Source organism: Leopardus geoffroyi, chromosome A1 (assembly GCF_018350155.1).
Source record: "Leopardus geoffroyi isolate Oge1 chromosome A1, O.geoffroyi_Oge1_pat1.0, whole genome shotgun sequence".
Taxonomy (NCBI): Eukaryota; Metazoa; Chordata; class Mammalia; order Carnivora; family Felidae; genus Leopardus; species Leopardus geoffroyi.
In genome coordinates, this window is record NC_059326.1 from 155461031 (window position 1) to 155488042 (window position 27012).

General features: G+C 35.2%; 1 long non-coding RNA gene across 9 annotated transcripts in view; it reads right to left on the reverse strand.

The window, feature by feature from the left end:
• Positions 1 to 27012, reverse strand: part of LOC123608287 — a 153759-nt gene that overhangs the window by 30673 nt on the left and 96074 nt on the right. For 7 of the 9 annotated variants that reach the window (XR_006717174.1, XR_006717178.1, XR_006717171.1 and 4 more), the window contains one exon: positions 22903 to 23038. The exons of the other annotated variants lie outside the window; for them this stretch is intronic. This is a non-coding gene — a long non-coding RNA (uncharacterized LOC123608287). The remainder of the gene's footprint in view (positions 1 to 22902; positions 23039 to 27012) is intronic. 9 annotated transcript variants of the gene reach the window in all.

Sequence of the window (27012 nt, forward strand, 5' to 3'; positions counted from 1 at the left end):
ATTAGTTCCTGAAACTACATTATGTAAATAAGCATATTTATGACAGAAGGTAAAATTTATCCAGGACTTCTTGAAAATAATGGGTTATTGTAAAGCTAGACAACCCTCATTTCTTGTAAGCATCACAAAGTAGACCATACCAAACATTCTCATCAGATACAAAAAGAGTCTATCTTTAACCAAAATATTCTTTCTTTCAACTAACACTCCAAATACCTTGATAGCTGTAAAGACCTAGATACAGTTACAATGCAGATCACTTTAGCTTTCTCCTTCTTTTCTATAATAACTCAGTAGGAAAATGTGTTTTAACCTTGTAAAATACTAACACACAAAACCATTCATTAACCATATTTTCCTAAAGTTCACCTCCTAATGTGTTTATTAAACCTAAAATTTCTTCACCTTTACTTAAGAAATAATGATAAGGTATTAGGATTAGTGAAACTAATCAATTACAGACAATTTATTGTAAATCTCACCTCTTTATAAAATAATTTTATTGTAAATCTTACACATTATAAAAATCAAGAGTAAGTGCTTCTACAGAATTACAGTGTTTTCTGCTCTACTGCTTTGAAAACAGCAGAGTAAACACAAGCTAAGAAATTCTATTTCCAGAGGCCTGTTGGCATCACTGATTATTGTTTTGCATAAACAAGGAGATACCTATTAGAGCTGTGTACTAAAACCAAATATCAAATTGCTGGAGTGGGAGGCATCTAAAGGAAACAACTTTTTAAAGACCCTTTGCCTTACCTCTGTTCATCACCAAAAATAAATAAAAGACAAAATATCGTGTCTATATTTCTGGGTGATTAGTGGTCCAACCTGAAATATCAACAGATAGTTCTGACAGATCATTAAAAGTATTGTGAGTAGAGTAGTAACCTCAAAAAACTTGCTTTGCAGTCTATCAAGATCTGCAAAGCACATTCTAAATACAAATGTTCATTTTATAACTCTTTTTTGGAATTTAAGTTAGGAATGGATGACTCTGCATAAGGATCATGCATATCCTAAAGTTTTTAATGTATGAATTTAGAAAAACCCAAAACATATTTGGTCAAAGTTTATTTAAAGCCATTTCTCAAAATATGTATGCTCTAGGTATACTTCAAAATCAATTTATTTCATGTGTTTCTAACTCATGTACCCTTTGCTCATCCAAAGTTTATTTTTTATAAGAGTTCTTCTCTAAAATGTTTTATGAGGTTTGGTTTTATAACACTTTGAAACATTCTTATTTTGAAGGGAGAAAGTTGCTCGGAAAACTTGTATTTCAAAATTACTAATTACTAATTTGAAAACTTATATTCAAAATTACTGATTACTAATTACTAATCAAAATAAACAAAGTCCAAAGTTGGCAAAATAGTTCTAAACTCTCAACCAACTTTTTTTAAACATTTTTTTATAACTCTACAGGTCCAGATACAAATACAACATAACTAAATGAGATGTATCATCATCATGTAGGCAGCATTTCCAAAACTGTGCTCTCTGGAACACTAATGTCTCAAGAGATATAAAGAGGAGTTCATGGATAGAAAGTGATTAGGAATGGCAGTCAAATAACTGTGGAAATTTTTACTTAAACAAAATCAAAAAGGTTTCTTTACTATAAGATTTTCCAAAACCTTTATGTATATAATGAATATTTAAGAGATAAATATAGGAAGCAATGTTTTCCAAACTTATTTAACAATGGACTCTTTTTTAACAAACTTCTTTACATGTTTTAGGACATTAGTGTTTTGTAAAACAATTTGTAAATCTGATCTTTGTGTTCTCCAATACTAATGAAGTGACTGCATTTTTTATTTTCTACCTGTATCAGTCACAAGTCAATGCAATAACCTAGCAAATATTTTAAGTAAGAGGATAGTCAAGTAGTTTAAAAAATACTCCTAATGTCCAAAAGACATATGAAAAGATGCTCATCACCACTAGGAAAATGTAAGTCAAAAACACAGTAAGTTATCACCTCCCAACTGTCAGAATGGCTAAACTCATCAACACAAGAAACAACACGTGTTGGGCGAGGCTGTGGAGAAAAAGGAACAACTGTGCACTGTTGGTAAGCCTGAAAACTGGGGCAGCCACTGTGGAAAACAGTATGGAAGTTCCTCAAAAAAATAAAAATAGAACTACCTTATGACCCAGCAATTGCTTTACTGTGTATTTACCCAAACAGTACAAGAACACTAATTTAAAGGGGTACACATGCATCCCTATGTTTATTGCAGCATTATACACAACAGCCAAATTAGCGAAGCAGCCCAAGCTTCCAATGATAGATGAATAAAGAAGATGTGGTATATATATGTGTATGCACACAGACACACACACACACAGTGGAATATTATTCAGCCATAAAAAAGAATGTAATCTTGACATTTGCAATGACATGGATGGAGCTAGAGAGTATAACGCTAAGTGAAATAAATAAGTCAGAGAAAGGCAAATACCATATGATTTCACTCATGTGTGGACTTTAAGAAACAAAACAAGCACAGAGAAAAAATAGAGAGGAGAGGAAAGGGAGAGAGGGAGGAAGGAAGGGAGAGAGGGAGGGGGAGCAGGGAGGGAGAGAGAGAGAGAGAGAGAGGGAAGGAGGGAGGGAGAGATCAAGAAAAAGACTTAATTATGGAGCACTGATGTTACCAGAGGAAAAGTGGGTGGGAGAATGGGTTAAATAGGTGATGCACTTGTCAAGATGAGCACAGGGAGATGTATGGAAGTAATGAATCACTATATTGTACTCCTGAAGCTAATATAACACTTTGTTAACTAACTGGACTTAAAATAAAACCTTAAAATATTTTTTAAAAAGATACAAGTACAAATAAGAAAAAAATATTCCTAGTTAAGGCAGAATCACCAATAACTCCTTTTTTAAAAAATAGAAACAGGGGTGTCTGGGTGGCTCAGTTAGTTAAGCATCTGACTCTTGGTTTTGGCTCAGGTTGTGATCTCACAATTTGTGAGTTCAATCCCTGCATCTGGCTCTGTGATGACAGTGTGGAGTCTGCTTGAGATTCTCTGTCTCCTTCTCTCTCTACCCCTTCTCTCTCTCAAAAATAAATAAACATTAGAAAATAGGAACAAATTGAAAATCTGAATTGATTAACAACATGATGACAACCTGGCAACCATATTAAAAAAACTATCTAAATTTAATTTACAAAAGGTTTTAAGAAGGGTTTTGTTTTTTGTTTTTAAGTAGGCTTCACACCCAGTGTGGAGACCAGCGTGGGACTTGAACACACAAACCTGAGATCAAGACTTGAGTTGAGATCAAGAGTCAGACGTTTAACTACTGAGCCACCCAGGCACCCCTCGAAGGTTTTTGAAGAAAACTGACAGCTATAGAATTCTTGGTGAATTAAATGTGTAATATATAGCCATTTCTTGATTATGACTACAACAAATTTTAATTCTAAATTGGCTTCTCCCTACCACTGAACACATTTCAGAATCATACTTTCCTTTTCCCTACAAGCACATGGTGTATACTCAGCCAATACAAAGTAATTTAAATATTAACTTAACCAACACATAATTTTGACATAATTAAGTACACTTGAGGGCAATGAGCTCTCTACTTTGCTTATGGCTGAAGTTTCTGAAGGGAAAGACTTTATTGACACTTATTTACACAATTGTAAGGTAATTTTACTGTTCCTCAAAAATCACATAATGCATTCCGAAGATCCCTGTAAATTAATTTTAAATTACCTAGTGTTTTATGTAATGCATACCATTTGTCTTCAATTATAAAGATAACTAAAAACTGTTTCTATTTTTAAAATATACTGGTTTAAAGCAATTAATTATACTATAGCATGGAAGGCATTATAACTGCTAAAATTCAAAGATTTTTTTTAAAAATTTTTAATGTTTATTTATTTTTGACAGAGAGAGAGACAGAGTGTGAGCAGGGGAGGGGCACAGAGAGAGGGAGACACAGAATCTAAAACAGGTTCCAGGCTCTGAGTTGTCAGCACAAACTCATGAACCCTGAGATCATGACCTGAGCCAAAGTTGGACGCTTAACCAACTGAGCCACCTAGGCACCCCTAAAATTCAAATATATTTTTATCAAAAGTACAAAAATGATAATAACACAGTTACTCTTGAAGAATATTAACAAAACTCTTAAAACAATTTGACAAGACTTTAACTTCCATCCATGAAAGATTAACTTCTATGAAAATTGCCCTATAATTGTAAATATAAGAAAACTTGATAAAATACATAAAACAAAAGCTTTCTGACTCTGGGTAACAGACAGCATAGAACTGTAAACCCTGAAAGAAGGCAAACAAACTAGATGAACCCTCCAATTGCCCTTACTACCTGGAAGCATTCTCCAGGCTCAAGAGCAGAGACAGTAAATCCAAATAAGACCTAAAGCAGTTAGCTTAAGAGATAAAGAGAGGCATCTGGGTAATCTGACACATCTAGAATTTTGGGGGCAGGGGGTAACTAAACAGAATGATAGCTCTGAAAATATGCAGAGGGTCTCCTCAAATCTTTGGCTGAATATTTATCTACATATGAATGAAGTGAAACTCCTCAAAGCTAAGGGAAAAAAAAAACAGCACATCAAACAATTCTCATAGTCTCACTGAGCTAAGAATAGTTCATACAGGTAAGAGTAGAGAGATAATTTAAAACATAAAGTATCAGTAGAGTCTGCAATGAGACTAACTTAGTGAGTCTAAGTTAGAGAGACTAACAGCTAGAATAAGGCTTCTCTGGAAGCCCTAACAAAACTCAAAACCAAACCACAAAAGTGTAAAACTGATCCTAAGTAATTCAATTACAGCCAGAACAAAGTCCAATATTCTTTAAAGGAATATAACAAAACCCAGCACCCAGAAATATAAAATGCATTATGTCTGGCATCTGATCAATCAGATAGTAAAGAAGTAGGAAAGTATGGCCCATAACCAGATAAAAAGCAATCTATCGAAACCTAGAGAAAAAAATCAACAGAGTGACAAAAATGGTAGAATTAGCAGAGGAGATTAAAACAACTATCATATGCTCCGTATGTTAAAGAATGTAGTAGAAAACATGAACATGTTGAAGAAAAGAGATATAACATACTTTTTAAAAAGTTAAAAGTCTAGAACTGATAGTTATAAAATCTGAAATGAAAATGGCACTAGGTGGGATAAATCACAAAACAGAGATCACCAAAAAACAAAAAACAAACAAAACAAAACACAAACACCCCAGTGAACTTGATGACAGCAAAACTATCCCAAATGAAGCACAAATAGAAAAAGACCCTAAAACATGAATGCAGCTTCAGATACCTGTAGGAAAATATCATGCTGACTAATATACATGTAATTGGAGTCTCAGAAGAAAATGAGAGAAGAGAAAAATATTTTTTTAAATAATCACCATAAATTTTCTAAATTTAGTGAAAAATATCGATCCACAGATATAGAGAGCTCAAGAAATCCTGAACAGAATAAACATAAAGAAAACCACAAGTGATCATCACAAACCACAACATAATCAAGCTGTCAGAAACAAGAAATAAAGAGAAAGTCTTAAAAGCAGCCAGAGAGAGAGACAGAGAGAGAGAGAGAGAGAGAGAGAGAAGGAAGGACAGAGAGAAAAAAGACATTTTGTGCAAGAGAATAAAGAATGACAGAAAACTTCTCATCAAAAACTAGTCAAGCCACAAGACAATGGAGTGACAACTTTAAAGTACTGAAAATATAACAAACCCAAAAATGTTCTATACCCAGAAAAAATATCTTCTAAAAAATGAGGGCAAAATAAAGACCCTTTCTAGACAGGTGAATACTGCTTGTAATCAATGCTAGCAAACTGGCTCTATAAGAAATGCTAAAGGAAGCTCTTCATCCTGAAGAAATGATACCAGAGGGAATGTAATTTTACACAAAGGGATGGAAAATATCAGAAATGTAAATATTTAAGTAAAATTAATAGACGTTTTTTCATGTATTTTAATCCCCTTCAAAGATAACTGATTATTTAAGTCAAAACAATTACAATGTATTATAGGATTTATAAAATACCAAGAAGTAAAATATATGAAAATATGACATTTGTGAGGTTCTTACCCTATATGTGAGGTGGTATAATATTATTTAAAGATAGACTGTGATGAGTTAAACACATATCATTTAAACCCACAGTAATCACTGTAATTAAAACCAAAGAGGTATATAGCTAATAAATCAACATAAGAGAGGATGATACAAACAGGAAAAATAATAGAAAGATGATCTGTTTACACTAACCATATCAATAATTAAATTACAGTTTGATAGCATGGGTGTAAAGGAAGGGAAAAAAAGAAAATCTACTTTAAATATAAACACACACATAGTGCTTAAGTAAAAGGTGCAATAGATATATAATCACTAATCAAAAGAAAGCTGGAGAATCTGTATTGATATCAGAGATGGGAGACTTCAGATTAAAAGTATGACCAGGGATAAAAATAAACACTTCATAATGATAAAGGATTACTACATCAAGAACACAAAACAACATTAAATGTGTTTGTACCTAATAACTGACCATTTAAATACATAAAACAAAATCAATAGATTTGAAAAAAATTAGACAACTTTGAAATTTTACCAAGAGATTTCAATGCTCCTCTCACAGTAACCAGATAGAATACACAAAATCACTAAGTATATCAATACTATCAACCAACTGGACTTAAATGACAATGTATAGAACCAACAACACTACAACTAACAACAGCAAAATATACATTCTTTTGAAGTAAATATGAACTACCAAAACATCTTATATATTGGGCCATAAAAAAAGGTTTCAATAAATTTAGAAGAATTATTATGCAAAGTAAGTTCTCTGCCCTCAACAGAATTAAAAATACAAATCAATAACAATAAAATGTTTGAAACATCCTCCCCTTTAAGAAAAAGGAAAAAAAAAGAGCAAATTAAATCCAAAATTAGCAGAAGGAAGAAAATAATAAAGAGCAGAAAGCAGTAAAATAAAAGAAGAGCTAACAATAAAGAAAGCACAAAATAAAAAGCTGGGTCTAGACTAGTCAAGAAAAAAGGGAAAATACACATTACCAATAACAGAAATAGAAAAAGGTGAAGCACCATAGATATTATAGACATTAAAACAATAGTAAAAGAAATTCATGAAATATTTTATGCCAGTAAGTTTGACATCTTAGATGAAATGGACAGATTTCCTGAAAGATACAAATTACCAAAGTTTAGTAGTCCCATACCTTTTAAAACCTTACTACAAAGAATATCCTGCATCCACGTGACTTCAATGATGAGTTCTATCAAACATTTAAGGCAGAAATATTATCAATTCTCTGTAAACTCTTCCAGAAAAGTGCAGCAAAGTAAACACTTCCCAACTCATTCTAAAAAGCCAACCAATGATATTGCATGAAAACCACAAACCATTATCCATCGTGAATAAGAAATGTAAAACTCCTTAACACAATTTGAGCAAAGTGATTTCCACAATATATAAAAAGGATAATAATGATCAAGTGGAATTTATCCCACACAAAAGCAAGGTTGGTTTAACATTCAAAATCAGTCAATGTAATTCATCAATAATATTAACCAAAAAAACACATACATGAAAAAACAAATAATCTTAAAAGATACAGAAAAAAAGCATTTATTTCAGAAATGTAATATTCAACTTTTGAAAAAGCAGTGTAATTCACCATGTTGACAATATACATATGATCATCTCAAAAGATAAAGAAAAAACATTTGGCAAAATACAACACCCATTTATAATAAATTCTCAGCAAACTAGAAATAAAAGAGTTTCCTCAAACTGATAATGGAAATCTAGGGGAAAAAGTCATACAAATGAGAAAAAGACTGAATTTTTTATTCCCAAGATTGGGAACAAAGCAAGAATGCATGTTTTAACCACTTCTAGTCAACATTGTGCTAGAGTTCCCAGGGAAAAATAATAATAGGAGGCAGATAAATTATCAAGTAAAAGTAATACTGCCTTGGGGCGCCTGGGTGGCGCAGTCGGTTAAGCGTCCGACTTCAGCCAGGTCACGATCTCACGGTCTGTGAGTTCGAGCCCCGCGTCGGGCTCTGGGCTGATGGCTCAGAGCCTGGAGCCTGTTTCCGATTCTGTGTCTCCCTCTCTCTCTGCCCCTCCCCCGTTCATGCTCTGTCTCTCTCTGTCCCAAAAATAAATAAACGTTGAAAAAAAAATTAAAAAAAAAAAAAAAAAAGTAATACTGCCTTTGTGATAAATGGCATGTGATAAATGGCATGTGTATTATTATTCCTATGTAAGGGACCTACAAAAAACAAATAATAACAGCAAAAACTACTAGAGTTAATAAATGAATTTAATAAGGCCATGGAATTAAAAGTCAACATGCAAAAATCTACTGCATTTCTACATACCACAAACAATTGGAAACTAAAATTCACAAAGCAATACTGTTTAATAGCAACAAAAATTGGAAACAATTGGGAATAAATTTAACAAAATATGTGAAAGATCTGTACACTGAAAACTACAAAACAACTGCTGATAAAAATTAAAAATCTACATACATTAAGAGATATACCATATTTATGGAGAAGATCCAATTTCCCCCAAACTAATCTATAGATTTGATACAATTCCCTAATGAAAATCCTAGTAGAAGTCAACATGATGCGGGGGGGGGGGGGCAAAGTTCCCTCGCTCCTCAAACACAGCAGTATTGAGGCCAGAACACTTGAAATTCCAGGAATTTGGACTACAGAGTGACAGAAACATATCCAGGGGCCCACGGAGACAACTTGGAGGAACAGAGAGTTACTTCAATGAACAAATCAAAGCGCACTTGGTGGAAGGTCCAAACCACCACTAGGGAGATAAAGCAACCAGAGATACAACAGTGAGCATGTAACACACTCTAAAAACACGTTCTGAAGGGCCAGTATTAAAAAGTAGTACTTTTTAATATAGTACTACTCACAGGTGCAGGACACATAACACGCTATTAAAACATGTAAAAGACAGGAAACTAGCTAAAATGGCAAAACAAAAGAATTTTCTGCAAAAGAAATTCCAGGACGAAATGGCAGCCACAGAATTGCTCAAAACAGATATAAACAGCATATCTGAACAAGAATTTAGAATAATGGACACAAGACTAATAGCTGGGCTTGAAAAAAGCATAGAAGACAGCAGAGAATCTATTGCTGCAGAGATCAAGGACCTATGAAATAATCACGATGAATTAAGAAATGTTGTAAAAGAGGTGCAAAGTAAACTACAAGTAACAACAGCAAGGACGGAGGAAGCAGAGGGGAAAATAAGTGAAAGAGAAGATAAATTTATGGAAAATGATGAAGCTGAGAAAAAGAGAGATAGGAAAATACTAGACCACAAGAGGAGAATTAGAGACCTAAGTGATTTAATGAAACATAATAATATCCATATCACAGGAGTTCCAGAAGAAGAAGAGGCGGGGGCAGAAGGTTTATTTGAACAAATTATATCTGAGAACTTCCCTAATCTGGGAAGGAAGCACACATTCAAGTCCAAGAGGCACAGAGAACTCCCTTTAGATTCAAAAAGAATAGGTCTTCACCACAACATATCATAGTGAAACTGGCAAGATACAAAGATGAAGAGAGAATTCTGAAAGCACTAGAGACAAACAGTCCTTAACCTACAGGGGTAGACACATAAGGGTAATAGCAGAACTGTCCACTGAAACTTGGGAGGACAGAAGAGAGTGACAAGAAATATTCACTGTGCTGAATAGGAAAAATATGCAGCCAAGAATCCTTTATAATAGGAGAGATAAAGGCTTTCGCAGACAAACAAAAACTGAAGGAGTCCATGACCACTAAACCAGTCCTGCCAGATATCCTAAGGGGAATCCGTGAGCGGAAAGCAGCAAAGACTGCAAAGGACCAGAGACATCACCATAAGCACAAAATCTACAGATAACACAACGACACTAAATCCATACCTTTCAATAATCACTCTGACTGTAATGGACTAAATGCCCCAATCAAAACACACAGGGCATTAGGATGGATAAAAAAACAAGATCCATCCATATGCTGTCTACAAGAGACTCATTTTAGACCTGACGACACTTACAGATTGAAAGTGAGGGGATGCAGAACCATCTATCATGCTACTGGAAGTCAAAAGAAAACTGGAGTAGCCATACTTATATCAGACAAACTATATTTTAAACTAAAGACTGTTGGCATAAAAACAGACACATAGACCAATGGAATAGAATAGAAACCCCAGAACTAGACCCACAAACGTATGGCCAACTCATCTTTGACAAAGCAGGAAAGAACATCTAATGGAAAAAAGACAGTCTCTTTAACAAATGATGCTGGGAGAACTGGACAGCAACATGCAGAAGGTTGAAACTAGACCACTTTCTCACACCATTCACAAAAATAAACTCAAAATGGATAAAGAACCTGAATGTGAGACAGGAAACCATCAAAACCCTAGAGGAGAAAGCAGGAAAAGTCCTCTCTGACCTCAGCCGTAGCAATCTCTTACTCGACACATCCCCAAAGGCAAGGGAATTAAAAGCAAAAATCAATTACTGGGACCTTATGAAGATAAAAAGCTTCTGCACAGCAAAGGAAACAACCAACAAAACTAAAAGGCAACCAACGGAATGGGAAAAGATATTTGCAAATGACATATCGGACAAAGGGCTAGTATCCAAAATCTATAAAGAGCTCACCAAACTCCACACCCAAAAAACAAATAACCCAGTGAAGAAATGGGCAGAAAACATGAATAGACACTTCTCTAAAGAAGACATCCAGATGGCCAACAGGCACATGAAAAGATGCTCAACGTCGCTCCTTATCAGGGAAATACAAATTAAAACCATGGGGCCAAAATGAACATATCAGGAGACTATAGATGATGGAGAGGATGTGGAGAAACGGGAACCCTCTTGCACTGTTGGTGGGAATGCAAGTTGGTGCAGCCACTCTGGAAAACAGTGTGGAGATTCCTCAGAAAATTAAAAATAGACCTACCCTATGACCCAGCAATAGCACTGCTAGGAATTTACCCAAGGGATACAGGAGTACTGATGCATAGGGGCACTTGTACCCCAATGTTTATAGCAGCACTCTCAACAATAGCCAAAATATGGAAAGAGCCTAAATGTCCATCAACTGATGAATGGATAAAGAAATTGTGGTTTATATACACAATGGAGTACTACAGGGCAATGAGAAAGAACCAAATATGGCCCTTTGTAGCAACGTGGATGGAACTGGAGAGTGTGATGCTAAGTGAAATAAGCCATACAGAGAAAGACAGATACCATATGTTTTCACTCTTATGTGGATCCTGAGAAACTTAACAGAAACCCATGGGGGAGGGGAAGGGAAAAAAAAAAAGAGAGATTAGAGTGGGAGAGAGCCAAAGCATAAGAGACTCTTAAAAACTGAGAACAAACTGAGGGTTGATGGGGGGTGGGAGGGAGGGGAGGGTGGGTGATGGGTATTGAGAGGGCACCTTTTGGGATGAGCACTGGGTGTTGTATGGAAACCAATTTGACAATAAATTTCATATATTGAAAAAAAATAAAATCTAAAACAAAATAAAAATAAAAAAATAAAAAAAGTTAAAAGTATGTTATATTTGCATTCATAAAAAAATAAAAATAAAAATAAAAATATATCCTCAAAAAAAAATAAACTAAAGACTGTAACAAGAGATGAAGGGCATTATATCATAATTAAGGGGTCTGTCCATCAAGAAGAGCTAACAATTATAAATGTTTATGCTTCTAACTTGAAAGAATATATGTGTGTGTGCCACACACACACACATATATATTTTTATATATCTTAATTACAAACGTAAGCAATATTATTGATAATAACACTGTAATTGTAGGTGACTTTAATATTCCACTTACAACAACGGACATATCATCTAGACAGAAAATCAATAAAGAAATAATGGCCTTGAATGATACACTGGACCAGATGGACTAGACAGATATATTCAGGACTTTTCATTCCAAAGCAGCAGAATACACATTCATCTTGAGTGCACATGGAACCTTCCCCCAAAAAGATCACATACTGGGTCACAAAAAAGTTCTCAATAAATATAAAGGGATTGAGATTATACCATGCATATTTCAGATCACAATGCTATGACACTTGAAATCACCACAAAAAAAAAAAAATTGGAAAACCTCCAAATACATGAATATTAAAGAACATCCTACTAAAGAATGAATGGGTCAACCACATAATTAAAGAAGAAATTTAAAAATATACGGAAGCAAATGAAAATGAAAACAGGAAAGTCCAAACCTTTAGGATGCAGCAAAGGCAGTCCTAAAAGGAAAATACATTGCAATCCAGGCCTATCTCAAGAAGTAAGAAAAATCCCAAATACAAAACCTAACCTCACACCTAAAGGAACTAGAAGCAGAGCAGCAAAGAAACCCCAATGCTAGCAGAAGTAGAGAAATAAGAAACATTAGAGCAGAAAAAAAACAATATAGAATCCAAAATAAAAAATAAACAGTATAACAGATCAATGAATCTAACAGCTGGTTTTTTGAAAGAATAAATGAAACTGATAAAACCTTAGCCAGATTTCTCAAAAAGAGAGAAAAATCACAAATTAAAGGGGACAGATCACAACAAACACCACAGAAATACAAATAATTATTAGAGAATACTATGAAAAATTGCATGCCAACAAACTGGACACTCTGGAAAAAATGGACAATTCCTAGACACCCAAATACTAACAAAACTCAAACAGGAAGGAAAAGAAAATTTGAACAGATCCATAACCAGCAAAGAAATTGAATCAGTTAGCAAAAATCTCCCAACAAGTAAGTGTCCTGGGCCAGATGGCTTCCAGGGAATTCTACCAGACATTTAAAGAAGAATTAATACCTACTCTTCCCAAATTGTTCCAAAAAATAGAAATGGAAGGAAAACTTATGGACTTACTCTCCAAAGCCAGCATTACCTTGATCCCAAACCAGACAGAGACCCCACTAAAAAGGGGAATTACAGGCCAATATCCCTGATAAACATGGATGCAAAAGTTCTCAACAAGATACTAGCAAATCGAATTCAACAGTATATTAAAAGAATTATTCACCATGATCAAATGGGATTCATTCCTGGGCTGAAGGTCTGGTTCAGTATTCACAAATCACTCAATGTGATACATCACATTAATAGAAGAATGAGAACATATGATCTTATCAATAGATGCAGAAAAAGCATTTGACAAAATACAGCATCCTTCTTAATAAAAACCCTCCAGAAAGTTGGGATAGGAGGAACATATTTTAACATCATAAAAGCCATATATGAAAGGCCCACAGCTAATATCATCCTGAGATGATGGGAAAAAACTGAGAGCTTTCCCCATGAGATCAGAAACACAACAGGGATGTCCACTCTCACCACTATTGTTTAACATACTGTTGGAATTCCTAGCATCAGCAATCAGACAACAAAATGAAATAAAAGGCATCAAAATTGGCAAAGAAGTAAAACTTTCACTTTTCACAGATGGCATGATACTTTACATGGAGACCACAAAAGACTCCACCAAAAAAGTGCTAGAACTGATACATGAATTCAGCAAAGTCGCAGGATAAAAAATCAATGTACAGAAATTAGTTGCATTTGTATACATCAATAATTAAGCAACAGAAAGAGAAATCAAGGAATTGGTCCCACTTACAACTGCACCAAAGAGGTAAAAGATATGTATGCTGAAAACCATAGATAACTTATGAAAGAAACTGAAGATGACACAAAGAAACGGAAAAACATTCCATGCTCATGGATTGGAAGAACAAATATTGTTAAAATGTCGGTATTACCCAAAGAAATCTACACATTCAATGCAATCCAAATCTAAATTGCACTGGAGTTCTTCTCAGAGCTAGAACAAACAATCCCAAAATTTGTATGGAACTACAAAAGACCCCAAATAGCCAAGTAATGTTGAAAAAGAAAACCAAAGCTGTAGGCATCACAATCCCAGACATTAAAAAGCTGTAATCACACAATAGTATCGTAGTGGCACAAAAACAGACACACAGACCAATGGAATAGAGAATCCAGAATTGGAGCCACAAATGTATGGCCAACTAATGTTTGACAAAGCAAGAAAGAATATTCAATTGAAAAAAGACAGTCTTTTTTGCAAATGGTGCTGGGAGAACTGGACAGCAACATGCAGAAGAAAAACTGGACCACTTTCTTAGACCCTATGCAAAAAATAAACTCAAAATGGATGAAAGACCTAAATCTGAGACAGGAAACCATTAAAACCCTAGAAAACAGGCAACAACCTCTTTGACCTCAGCCACAGCAACTTCTTACTCAACACATCTCTGAAGGCAAGGGAAATAGAAGCAAAAATGAACTCATCAAGATAAAAAGCTTCTGCACTGCAAAGGAAAAAATCGACAAAATTAAAAGGCAACTAACAGAGGGCACATGGGTGGCTCAGTTGGCTAAGCGTCCAAGTTTGGCTCAGATCATGATCTCCCAGTTCATGAGTTCCAGCTCCCACACCGAGCTCTGTGGTGACAGCTCCAGAGCCTGGGCCTGCTTCGGATTCTGTGTCTCCTTCTCTCTCTGCCCCTCCCCTGCTTTCTCTCTCTCTCTCTCTCTCTCTCTCTCTCTCTCTCTCTCTCTCCCTTTCTCTTTCTCAAAAATAAATAAACATTTAAAAAAAGTTTAAGGCAACTCATGGAATGGGAGAAGATATCTGCAAGTAACATATCAGATAAAGGATTAGTATTCAAAATCTATAATGAACTTACCAAACTCAACACCTGAAAAACAAATAATCAGTGAAGTAATGGGCAGGAGACTTGAATATACACTTTTCCAAAGAAGACATCCACATGGCTAACAGACACATGAAATGATGCTCAACATCACTCAGCATCAGGGAAATACAAATCAAAACCACACTGAGATAGCACCTCACACCAGAGTGGCTACAATGAACGACTTAGGAAACTACAGATGTTGGCGAGGATGTGGAGAAACGGCAACCCTCTTGCACTGTTGGTGGAAATGCTAACTGGTACAGCCACTCTGGAAAACAGTATGGAGGTTCCTCAAAAATTAAAAATAGAATTACCCTATGACCCAGCAATAGCACTACTAGAATTTATCCAAAGGATACAGGAGTGCTGATGCATTGGGGCACTTGTACCCCAATGTTTATAGCAGTGCTATCAACAAGAGCAAATTGTGGAAAGAGCCCAAATGTCCATCAACTGATGGATAAAGAAGATGTGGTATATATATATATACAACGGAATACTACTCGGCAATAAGAAAGAATGAAATCATGCCATTTGCAACAATATGGATGGAACTGGAGGGTATTATGCTAAGTGAAATAAGTCAGTCAGAGAAAGACAAATATCATGTGTTTTCATTCATGTGTGGAATCTGAGAAACTTAACAGAAGACAATGGGGGAAGGGAAGAGGGAAAATATAGTTACAAACAGAGAGGGAGGCAAACCATAAGAGACTCTTAAATACAGAGAACAAACTGAGGGTTGATGGTGAGGGCGGAGGGTAAAATGGGTGATGGGCATTGAGGAAGGCACTTGTTGGGATGAACACTGGGTGTTGTATGTAAAAAATGAATCATGGGAATCTATTCCCGAAGCCAAGAGTACACTGTATACACTGTATGTTAGCTAACTTGACAATAAATTACATTTTTAAAAAATCCTAGTAAACCTTTTTATAATAATGGCATGCTTATTAAAAAAATTCATATGACATTTATATTTCATATATATGGCTGACTCGGTAGCACATGCTACTCTTGATCTTGGGGTTGGGCATTCAAGCCTCAGGTTGAGGACAGACATTACTAAATAATATTTTAATTAAATTTATATGAAAATTTATATAGTATAACTAAAGGAATTTTGACAAAGGAAAAACAAACCTACAAAGTTAGAGGTCTTAACACTATTTTATTTCAACACTTACATTAAAGGTATGAGAACCAAGATGGTCTAACTCATACCAACTAAAAGAAAGACATAAATGTCAATGATACAGAATATAAATCAGAATATATCTATGATAGGGGCGCCTGAGTGGCTCAGTCAGTTGAGCATCTGACTTCAGCTCAGGTCCTGATCTCACAGTTCATGAGTTCAAGCCCCACATTGGACTCTGTGGTGACAGTGTGAAGCCTGGAGCCTGCTTCAGATTCTGTGTGTCCCTCTCTCTCTGCCCCTCCCCTGCTCATGCTCTGTCTCTCTCTCAAAAATAAATAAACAGGGGCGCCTGGGTGGCGCAGTCGGTTAAGCGTCCGACTTCAGCCAGGTCACGATCTCGCAGTCCGTGAGTTCGAGCCCCGCATCAGGCTCTGGGCTGATGGCTCAGAGCCTGGAGCCTGTTTCCGATTCTGTGTCTCCCTCTCTCTCTGCCCCTCCCCCGTTCATGCTCTGTCTCTCTCTGTCCCAAAAATAAATAAACGTTGAAAAAAAAAAATTTAAAAAAAAAATAAATAAATAAATAAACATTAAAAATTTTTTAATAAAAAAAGCATATATCTATGATAAACTAATTATCAATGCATCAAATTAATGCAATAAGTAAAGAGTGGTCTCTAACAAAGAGAGCCACATGGTCACATGTAAAAAAAAATGCAACTCTACCCTTACCTCACACTATCTACAAAATTAACCCCAAATGGACTGTAGACATAAAAGTTAGAGCAAAAACTATAAAATTTCTTGAAGAAAACATACCTTTTGACCCTCAGTTAAGGGCCCCTCAGTCCTTTATGATAGGACATAAAAGACATGAACCGTAAAAAAAGAAAATCAGCAAACTGGCTTTTATCAGAAGTAAAATTTTTGCTTTTCAAAAGACCATTAAGAAAATGAGAGAAAATACTTAACAAAAGATTAATGTGATAAAGGATTTTAATCCATAATACTTAAGAGTTCTTATTACTCAAGAATCACAACTCAATATTTTTTAAAATAGAAGATTTAAACAGACACTTATCAAAAATATGTATACAAATAGAAAATAAGCATATGAAAAGATGCTCAACATCATTAATTACCAGGAAAATGCAAATAAAACCATGATGAGATGTATGTAACTAGATACAGCATATCTACTGGAGTTACTAAAATTAAAACACTGATAACACCAAATGAGAACAAGACTGGAGAAGGTGAACCTTCATACATCACTAGTGGGAATGTAAAATGATACAATCACTTTGGAAACCAGTTTGAATTATATCTCTACAAGTGGTGAACTTTATATAACTTATACCTGAATAAAGCTGAATTTTAAAAATCAACTTGAAAAAACATTTTTTTAAGTTTATTTATTTATTTCCAGAGAACAGGGGAAGGGGCAGAGAGAAAGGAGAGAGAGAGAATTCCAAGCAGGCTCTGCGCTGTCAGGGCTCAATCTCATGAACTGCAAGATCCTGATAGGAGATGAAATCAATAGTCCCACGCTTAACCAACTGAGCCACTCAGGTGCCCCAAAACAGTTTTAAATAAGTAAAGTAAGGGGCACCTGAGTGGCTCAGTCAGTTAAGTGTCTTTTTTTTTTTAATGTTAATTTATTTTTGAGAGAGAGAGTGAGAGAACCCAGACAGGAGAGGGGCAGAAAGAGGGAGACAGATATCTGAAGCAGGCTCCACCACTGACAGCAGAGAGCCTGCTGTGGGGCTTGAACTCACGAACTGAGAGATCATGACCTGAGCTGAACTCTTATGGTTAACTGACTCAGTCACCCAGGCACCCCTAAGCACTGACTCTTGATTTTGGGTCAGGTCATGATCTCATGGCTCGTGAGTTCGAGCCCAGCATTGTCTATGCCAACAGTGTGGAGCTTACTTGGGGTTTTCTCTCTCCCTCTCTCTGTCCCTCCCCTGCTCACATGTGCGTGCCCTCTCTCTCTCTCTCTCAAAATAAATATTTTTTTTAAATAAGTAAAATAAAATTCTTATAATATCCTTTATTTAGTAGTTTACCCTTTATGTTAGTAGTTTAACATTTTTTATATACTAGCCAATTTTTTCCCTTATTCTTAGATTCTTCCTCCATTCAAGTAGTAGATAGGCTCACCTTGCCTAAGGGAAAGCAATGACAACAGAAAGCAGAAATAAGGAGTCTTTTTCCAAACATTTGAATTCCAAAATCCTGGGCCTTGAGAATAATGGGAAGGATTCAAAATATATGCTAACCAAGTCAGGCAGGTGAGTAACACAAAACAAACAAGGAAGTGGGACTGGAATGAGCAAACCCCATAAAGAGCCACTATTCACCTCCAACCGATTTTTATCATATAGAAATGTGGGTCCAATGTTGCCAAATCATTCTCCCCCCCCCCACCCCGCCCCATCAAAAAAAATCTGGAAATTCAGATTTTTATGTGAATTTTCCCCATTTTTAAAATATTACCCAAGTAAAATGAACTTCTGTGGGTCAAATTCAGCCCACGTATGTGCAACATCTAGGACACAAAACAGATTTAGAACACCTTAAAAACAAAATGAGCAAAGACAAAAGATTTCCTCACCCTCTAGACTTGATGAAAATCCTTGAATGGGGAAAAGAAGAGTAAAATGAATAATGGATTTAGACATTGTTCTTACAAGAGAACAGAGGCAATCTGCATCCCACTTCCGAGGTACAGACTCAGGGAGGCAGGAAGATCCCACAGAACTGGTTGGATAATTGTAAGGGGCAAATGAGATATTATCCTCAGAATTTCCCAGGCCCCACTCAGGCCCAGCAAAGCTGAGACAAGGAGCAGTCTCACAGAATTCTCCATATCTTATTAAAGTCTGGAGACCACAGAAAGATTACAGTGTTGTCATTAGCATGGAAACTGTAAGAAGTTATTTTACTAGCTAATACCTTGTGAATGTGAATGAGGAATGAGCAGCAACCTATCATGGCCAAGTAACTTCAAAAACAAAATGAAGGACTAACATTTCTACAAATGCCACTATTGTGGAAAGATGAAGATGTGTAATAGGACCCACCACCCCCATCCAAGAATTAGCAGAGGTAAGAGAAAAGGAAAAAGACACTCCTCATCAAGATTAAAACTTCAGTCACCTGGACAAAATGGAAGCTCAAAATAGAAACTGAGTTTCAAACAAAGAACAAAAAGTGTATCCCTTGAACATGTGACATTGTAGACTGAGATATACTTCCACAGTCGGCTGTAAGCAGGGAGGTTATGACGGGAAGGGGGACGCATTTTATGTTCTTTCTTTACATGAATTATACCAAATAAATATTAGATTTGGTAACATGCCCTATAGATAGGCTACCAGAGTATAAGACGTCAAATCACTACTAAAGAGACTACAGAACCAAGCTCTTCGGATGACTTCTGTAACAATTTCACTAGATACACTGAATTATCAAACACATTCATTAAGTTTCTCAAACTCATTTGAAAGTAATAAACTATCTTAGGGCAAGCCCAAACAATTGGTAACACTAAACAAAATGAGTAAAATCACTCATTCCACAACTATTTAAATAAATACAATAACAGTACCACCAGAATCCACTTTCTACATTGGGAAAAGTGTTAATCTGAGGTATTTACAAGGTGGAAGCAGAGAGGTGGTCACAGCATGTGTATATGGGTATGTGCATTTTAAAAATAGTATTTCTTTTTTTTTTTAGATTCAATTTAGTCACCATATAGTGTAGTATTGGTTTCAAGTATAGAAGTTAGTGATTCATCACTTACATATAACACACATTGCTCATCCCAACAAGCCCATCCCCCCACCCACCTCCCTTCCATCAACCCTCAGTTTGTTGTCGATAGTTAAGAGTCTCATAGTTTGCCTCTCTGTTTTTATCTTATTTTAGTTTTCCTTCCCTTCCCCTATGTTCATCTGATTTTTTTCTTAAATTTCACATGAGTGAAATCATATATTTGTCTTTCTCTGATTGACTTATTTTGCTTAGCATAATACACTCTAGTTGCAAAAGGCAAGATTTCATTCTTTTTGATTGCTGAGTAATCTTCCATTACACATTTTCTTTATCCATTCATCGGTTGATGGACATTTGGGCTCTTTCCATAATTTTGCTATTATTCATAGTAAAAAACAAATATTTCTAATTTTTCCAAAATGACCACATACATTAATTAATTAATTTAATTTCCAGAAAATTATAAAGTATGTGTTTTAAAGTAAAAGACTTTTAATTACCTCTTTAATATAGTCTTAGAAATTTAACAGCACATTGTCTGATTGAAACTATAATACCCAGATCTACATTGTTGCAATTAATCCCAGCAATTCAGGCAAGGACCTTACTTTAGTATGAATATTCAGATACTCAACCAAATAATTACAGCAGTTGTGACACAATAGGACCTCTGAGCTTTCGTATTCTGATCCGTAAAATGGGGACAAATTGCTGCACAGCCTAACATGTGCAAAAGCAACCAGCACAGTGTCTGATATTTAATAAGCCCGCAAAAATATTTGCTGGATGGCTACCACTGACTTCACTTCTACTGGCCTCTAGAAGAATTTATCACTGAAACCTTCCCAGGAGAACAGTCACCTATCTCATTACGGTACTGTAGTCCTCTTCTGAAGGTAGAACAGACCTTCAGTAATGTGACTCAGCGTAAGCTGTCCTGAACAACCACTTCCCATTTCTACTACAGTATTTATATTAATAAATGCAACTGGGTAAGTGCGTAAGAATTCTGATACCTTGCAGCTCTGCTCTCATCTGAGAAGATACCCCTAGCATGGAGTGAATCCACCTCATCACTCTTAAAATAAAATCCAAGAACTTTACTGTGGTCTATCAGGCTTTTCATGATCAGCCTCTGCCTAACTCTTAACCTCATTTCCTACCATTCTCCCCATCCATCCACTGCACTTCTTGCTGACCCTTGAAGACATCAAACATAAGCCTATGCACTTGTCTCACCAAGCACATACTGCCCTGAAACTCATATGGCTTGTTCCCTCACATCATTCAGATTTGTGCTTAAATATCACCTCCACAGACAAAACTTCCTTAACTACCCTTTCTAAAGTAACATACTCTGTGATTCTCTACCCCCTTAATTTGCATTTTTTTTCTCCCCAAAGCAATTCAAATATATACTTATTCATGTGTTGTAACATAAGCTCAATGGGAATTGAGACTTCAACTCATTAAGTTCTTTATATCCAGAGCCTAGAACACTACCTGGCATACATAAAGTGACACTGCATTATTATTCACAGTGAATCTGTTCATTAACTAAGTGGAAATATTTGAATATTCAAGAAAGCTTCCTAGCAGTACCTGACTGGCTCAAATGGTTAATCCTCCAACTTCAGCTCAGGTCATGACCTGACAGTTCATGGGTTCAAGCCCCACATCAGGCTTTGTGCTGACAACTCAAAGCCTAGAGCCTGCTTCGGATTCTGTGTCTCCCTCTGTCTCTGCCCCTCCTCTGCTTGTACTCTTTCCCTCCCTCAAAAATAAATTAACATAAAAAAATTTAAAAAGAAAGAAAGAAAGAAAGAAGGCTTCCTAATAAATGACAATGGAATGAGGAAAACAAAGCCCAGTGATAGTTATGGTGGCCATGTGAACTTAGGATACCTGTGGATGCAAAGGTAAAAAGTCAGGAGGAACTGGATTAGCACCAGAATTAGAGTGATTTTAATAGCTGGAGGGTGATCATCAGGGTAGATGCAAAAGGAAGAAAGCCAGGACACGGTTGAGGCCTAAGCCAAAAGGAGAAAAATCACTCTCTTTTGTTTTAAGCCCACCCATTCTCCCTCATCTTCCTTCCTCTAATATTTCCTCTCTCAGTGTCTACCCACTTTTGCCATCTCTTCACCATCTCTTTACCTCCTCCACGTTTGCTTCCTGTCATCAACTGTTTTTCATTTGTAGATTATACCCAAGAGGTTTTTTTTTTCCTGTGAATCAGTAGCCTCAGCAGAAGAAAAGCTTTCTAATGTAAAGAATATATTTGATATTCCTTTAAATGCCAAGGAATACACCAATATGATTATTAGTAGTATCAAGTACTCATGATGAAGGCAACAGAATGAAACAAAGAATCATGAAGCCATTCCTTTTCACAAACTCCTACATCAAGAACTGAATGCTTTATGACGTCATCTGTTCAGTATTTTTCTCTTCCTTCTCCAGAGTATATCTTTAAAATACAATCAACATGCATTTTAATCTTTATTGAATTATAAGTGACATATAAAAATGGCACATAATTAATGTATACATTGTGATAAGTTTGGACTTACGCATACACCTCTGATACCATCACCACTATCAACATACTATAAACATTATCTATTATCTCTAAAACTTCCCTAGTTTTCTCTTGTGTCTTTTTTTTGTTGTTATGTCCTGAGAACACTTAACAAGAGATTTATCCTCTTAACATATTTTAAAGTAGAAATGTCATATTGTTAACTATAGCCACCAGGTTATACAAAAACAATCAACATCTTTGATTTTTATCCTCACATTCCATTAAAAAACTCATGGAATATCCACCAAAATGTATTTGCTAAAATATTAAGCCTGACATTACCTTTTTTTATTAAGTTGATCCTGATGCCTACTAAAGTTTAAAAAAGAAAAAGAAAACTGACAAATAGTACCATCAGGCTTATAAATGATTCTGTATTCCCACCCCTCACCAAAAGACACTGGTATTCAACTGGACTCTTTGAAGAATAATCTCTAACACATTAGCAGGAGCCAACATAAAAGCATCCATTATTTAAGCCAAATGTTTCCCAAAGTATCATATCCCGGAAAGTCAACTTACTCTTTTGGAAATCCTCCCAAAAGAGGCTACAGGTAGAAGATGATCTCTGTAATTCAAAATGAGTCTTGAAAAAGTAAACTTTAAATTAAAATTTCAGGAGAAATTCAGAGTGAAGTTCATGTTTTGCCCATTAATCCTAGAGAGCAAAGAAAATCCAAATAAGGAGAAATGGACTTTTTTTTAAATATCAGGTATATTTACAAATGACAAGGCATTAAAATTTATAAACGACATAATGCCCTACTTACAGCTAATGAATATACTCAGCGACCAAAAAGATACCAAGTCGGAAACGATTTATTCCATTATTTTGGTAACTATGCTTAAATTAACTCCAATTACAACCATAAGTTCAAGACTTAAGAGAAAAGAAATTAATTCTACAAATTAAAAATCAAAAGACAAGACCATTATTCTCTACACCTTTCTCTGTTTCTTTTCAATTCCCCACACCCACACTCCCTGTCTCTGTCATTGTACATTCAGGTGTAGAATACTATCAAATCTGAGAGGGTTTGTATAAACTATGTGTAGCTACCAGTGTGACTTTATTATCTGCTTTCCTTAGTTTCAAGAGCAAGGATGCTAATACCAGTGCAAGAGGGTGGATCATTTGTGTATATGTGTCTCCCCACCCCTTACCAAAGCTGTGCCTTCACTGACATATATTCAGTAAAAAAAAAAAAAAAAATGACAAGTATGGAATATAAGAAATGTTTGTATTTGTCTGTATTAATACCACAACATATTTACCAAGCATAAAGGGAGAGGTCCAAATTTAGCTTATTTAGCAGCCTAATCTAGCTTAAAACAAAATACATGTCCTTAAAGCATTCTTATTCTCAAATAACTCATAACTTATATAAAAGGTAAGTATTTATAGGAAAAAAGTCTAGAATAATAGTAGCAGCAAAATATTCTTTTTCTCATTTTCACTAAGTTGGAGTTAACTTAATGAAATGTGACAGTGCTATCAATGTAGTATAATAAACATGAAAAGGTGCCCATGTACAAAGAAAATGTAAAAATTCCTACTGACAACAGCAAAAACAAGAATAATGTCTCTTTTCCTTTCACATGCCCTTTTTGTTAGCTTGAGCTTGTGACTTTGTTATCTATATGTGATAGTAAGAATAATATTGCTTGCAGTGTGCCTAGATAGAGGCTTCAAATATAACTAAATAAAATTATATTTCTCTGTGTCCCATAAAAGATCCATCATACAGGACCCAGTTCTCAATCCCCTATGTTAGAAGCTGCAGTAAACACAGCTAAGCAAGAAAAAACATATCTAAATAACTCTCAGAAGTAGCATACACAGACATTACATCTTTGTTGAAATCTCAAATCTTACATTATCTAAAGATTTAAATCACCTTTAAAAGAGAATTTATTAAAATTCTAAACTCATATTGTGTATCTTTTTTGTAAGTGGCAATATATTCCTAGTAACATGTTTGTATCTGATGTTACCCATATAAATAAAAGCATACAGTCATTTTAGGGATTAATAGAAAAAAGACATCTGCATGGAACATTTCCCTCATTAGATATAATCATGTTAGCATATTTTTCCTATTTCTGATTTTTCTACAAAATAAAATGAGCTGGTTTTTACCCTTAAGTTTCTCCCTATATATTGCCAATAATGCAAATACTTTAATTGCACATTAGAAGAATCTCATTTTCCTCTAAAAATTGCTATAGAAATTAGCCCCAAAGAGACCTCATAACACATATAAAAATCAAGATGTGACTAAGTCAAATTGGCATACCAGCTACCACTTACGACAAATGTTACTTTAAACATTACTTTTAAATTAAAAGCTATCTTTAGAAAATCCCAGGAAAGATCACATGGGTCATTATAATGTTATTCGAACTCTTCCTAAATTAGTGCCAAACTGAATCAATTAGGAAAGAATCAATTAGCCAAAAACTATATATTAATCAACTGACTTAACAACTAGCCAAACTGTATATTCAAAAAGCAATTCATTCTTTTGTCAGAAGGTCATATTTGGGGCTAGTGGGAGTATTAATTGACACTTTTCTGGAAAGCAACTTGGGTTAAATATATATCAAATGTTAATGTTAATTCTCTTTGATCAGTAATTCTGTTCCTAAGAATTATCCTAAGGAAATACTAAGAAGTGCATATAAAGGTTATATATATAAAGATGTTCATTCTAACTTAGTGGAGCAGGAAAAAAATGCAAACTTCAAAAAGGACTTATTTTTAAAAATGAATACTGTGTAGCCATTTAAATCACAATTATGAATAAAATGTAATGGCCTAATAAATTTTTCAGCATATACATATAAAACACACCAAAATATTTACAATGATTTCCTTTAGTTGGTACAATTACAGGTTATTTTTATACATCTTTTTCACATATTTAGGAGCTAATATTGCTATTCAAGAATATTTGGGCGTGCCTGACTGGCTCATTTGGTAGAGATGCGACTCTTAACTTGGGGTCATGAGCTAAAGTCCCACACTGGGCAGACAGCTTACAAAAAAAATTGAATATTCTACATTGAACTATTATAAACAAACGGTTTTTGTTAGAAGCCATTTCACTTAGTGATAGTCATAAAATATATTTCACACAAACAGTGAAGAAAGGACTGTTGGTCATAAGTAGGTGATTGTCATCAGCTGGATTCTCCTGAAGCAACAAAGATAGTAGTAACTTCCCCTGTTAATATCTATTAACCATCAAATTAGTAGAGCATTCATGTTAACAATCTGTATTTCCATATAGGAGTAAATCTATTTAACAATAAATTTCTCAGTAGAGGCAGTTAGTACAACAAAACTGAAAAGGGGTTGGGAACAAGTATTTACTGAGTATGTAAAAGACAAGATGCTAAGCCCTTTACATAATCCATTTAATCCATACAACGCTACCAAGTAGTGTTATTATCCCCATTTTTTAGGGGAGGGAAATGAACCTCAGAAGTTAGCAATTTATCTAAGTTTATAAAGCTAGTAAATAGTGATACCGTAATTTGAACCCAACTTTTCCATATGCCAGAACACCTAATGATACCAGTGAATGAAATTAAACTATTAACTGTAACGATGGAATTATTCATCTTGCACTAGATAATAGTATTGAAAATATTTCAACTATAGGGGTGCCTGAATGGCTCAGTCGGTTAAGTGTCTGACTCCAGATTTCAGCTCAGGTCATGATTCCAGGGTCGTGGGATTGAGCCCCGTGGTGACAGTGCAGAGCCTGCTTGGTATTCTCTCTCTCTCCCTCTCCCTCTATCCCTCCCCGACTCTCACTCACTCGCTTTCTCTCAAAATAAATATATAAAATTAAAAAACTATTTCAACTATAAAGTATTAAATAATTTTGAAAAGGCAACTAATAATTTACCGAACATTATTAGTTTTTAACAAGATTCTACATAGTCAAGGAAAAGGCAAATAAACATTTTAACTAATGTTCAACAAGATAGTAGCTAACATTAACTGTTTCTGAATAAGAGGTGGTTAATACATACTTGGTTTTTGGAGGTTTTTTTTAATTTTTTAAAAGTTTGTTTACTTATTTTGAGAGAGAGATAGCATGAGCAAGGGAGGGGCAGAGAGAGAGGGAGAGAGAGAATGTCCCAAGCAGGCTCTGTGCTTCCAGTGCAGGCTCGAACTCAAACCATGAGATCAAGATCTGAGCCAAAATCAAGAGTCAGACGCTTAACCGACTGAACTAACCAGGCGTCCCTAATAAATACTTGTGGTACTGAACCAAACTAACCTGAGACTGGCTACCTACATATATATACATACACACACACACACACACACACACACACACACACACACACACACACAAATACACACACACACACACAATAACTCCCTGTCACTTTCCAAAAGATAACATGAACACACTCTCAAGATATAAAAAAATTAAATTTACTAAATTATGTAGTTAATATGTTAGACAACTGTTTATCAATAGATAGAAAAAAAGCGTATGTCAGAGGTTGCAGAGGTGGGGCTACTTACACACATATGGAGTATAGAAATCCCACATTCAGGGTGGTGCATTTAGTCCCTATTAAAATCAATATGATGTTGATTAAGGATCA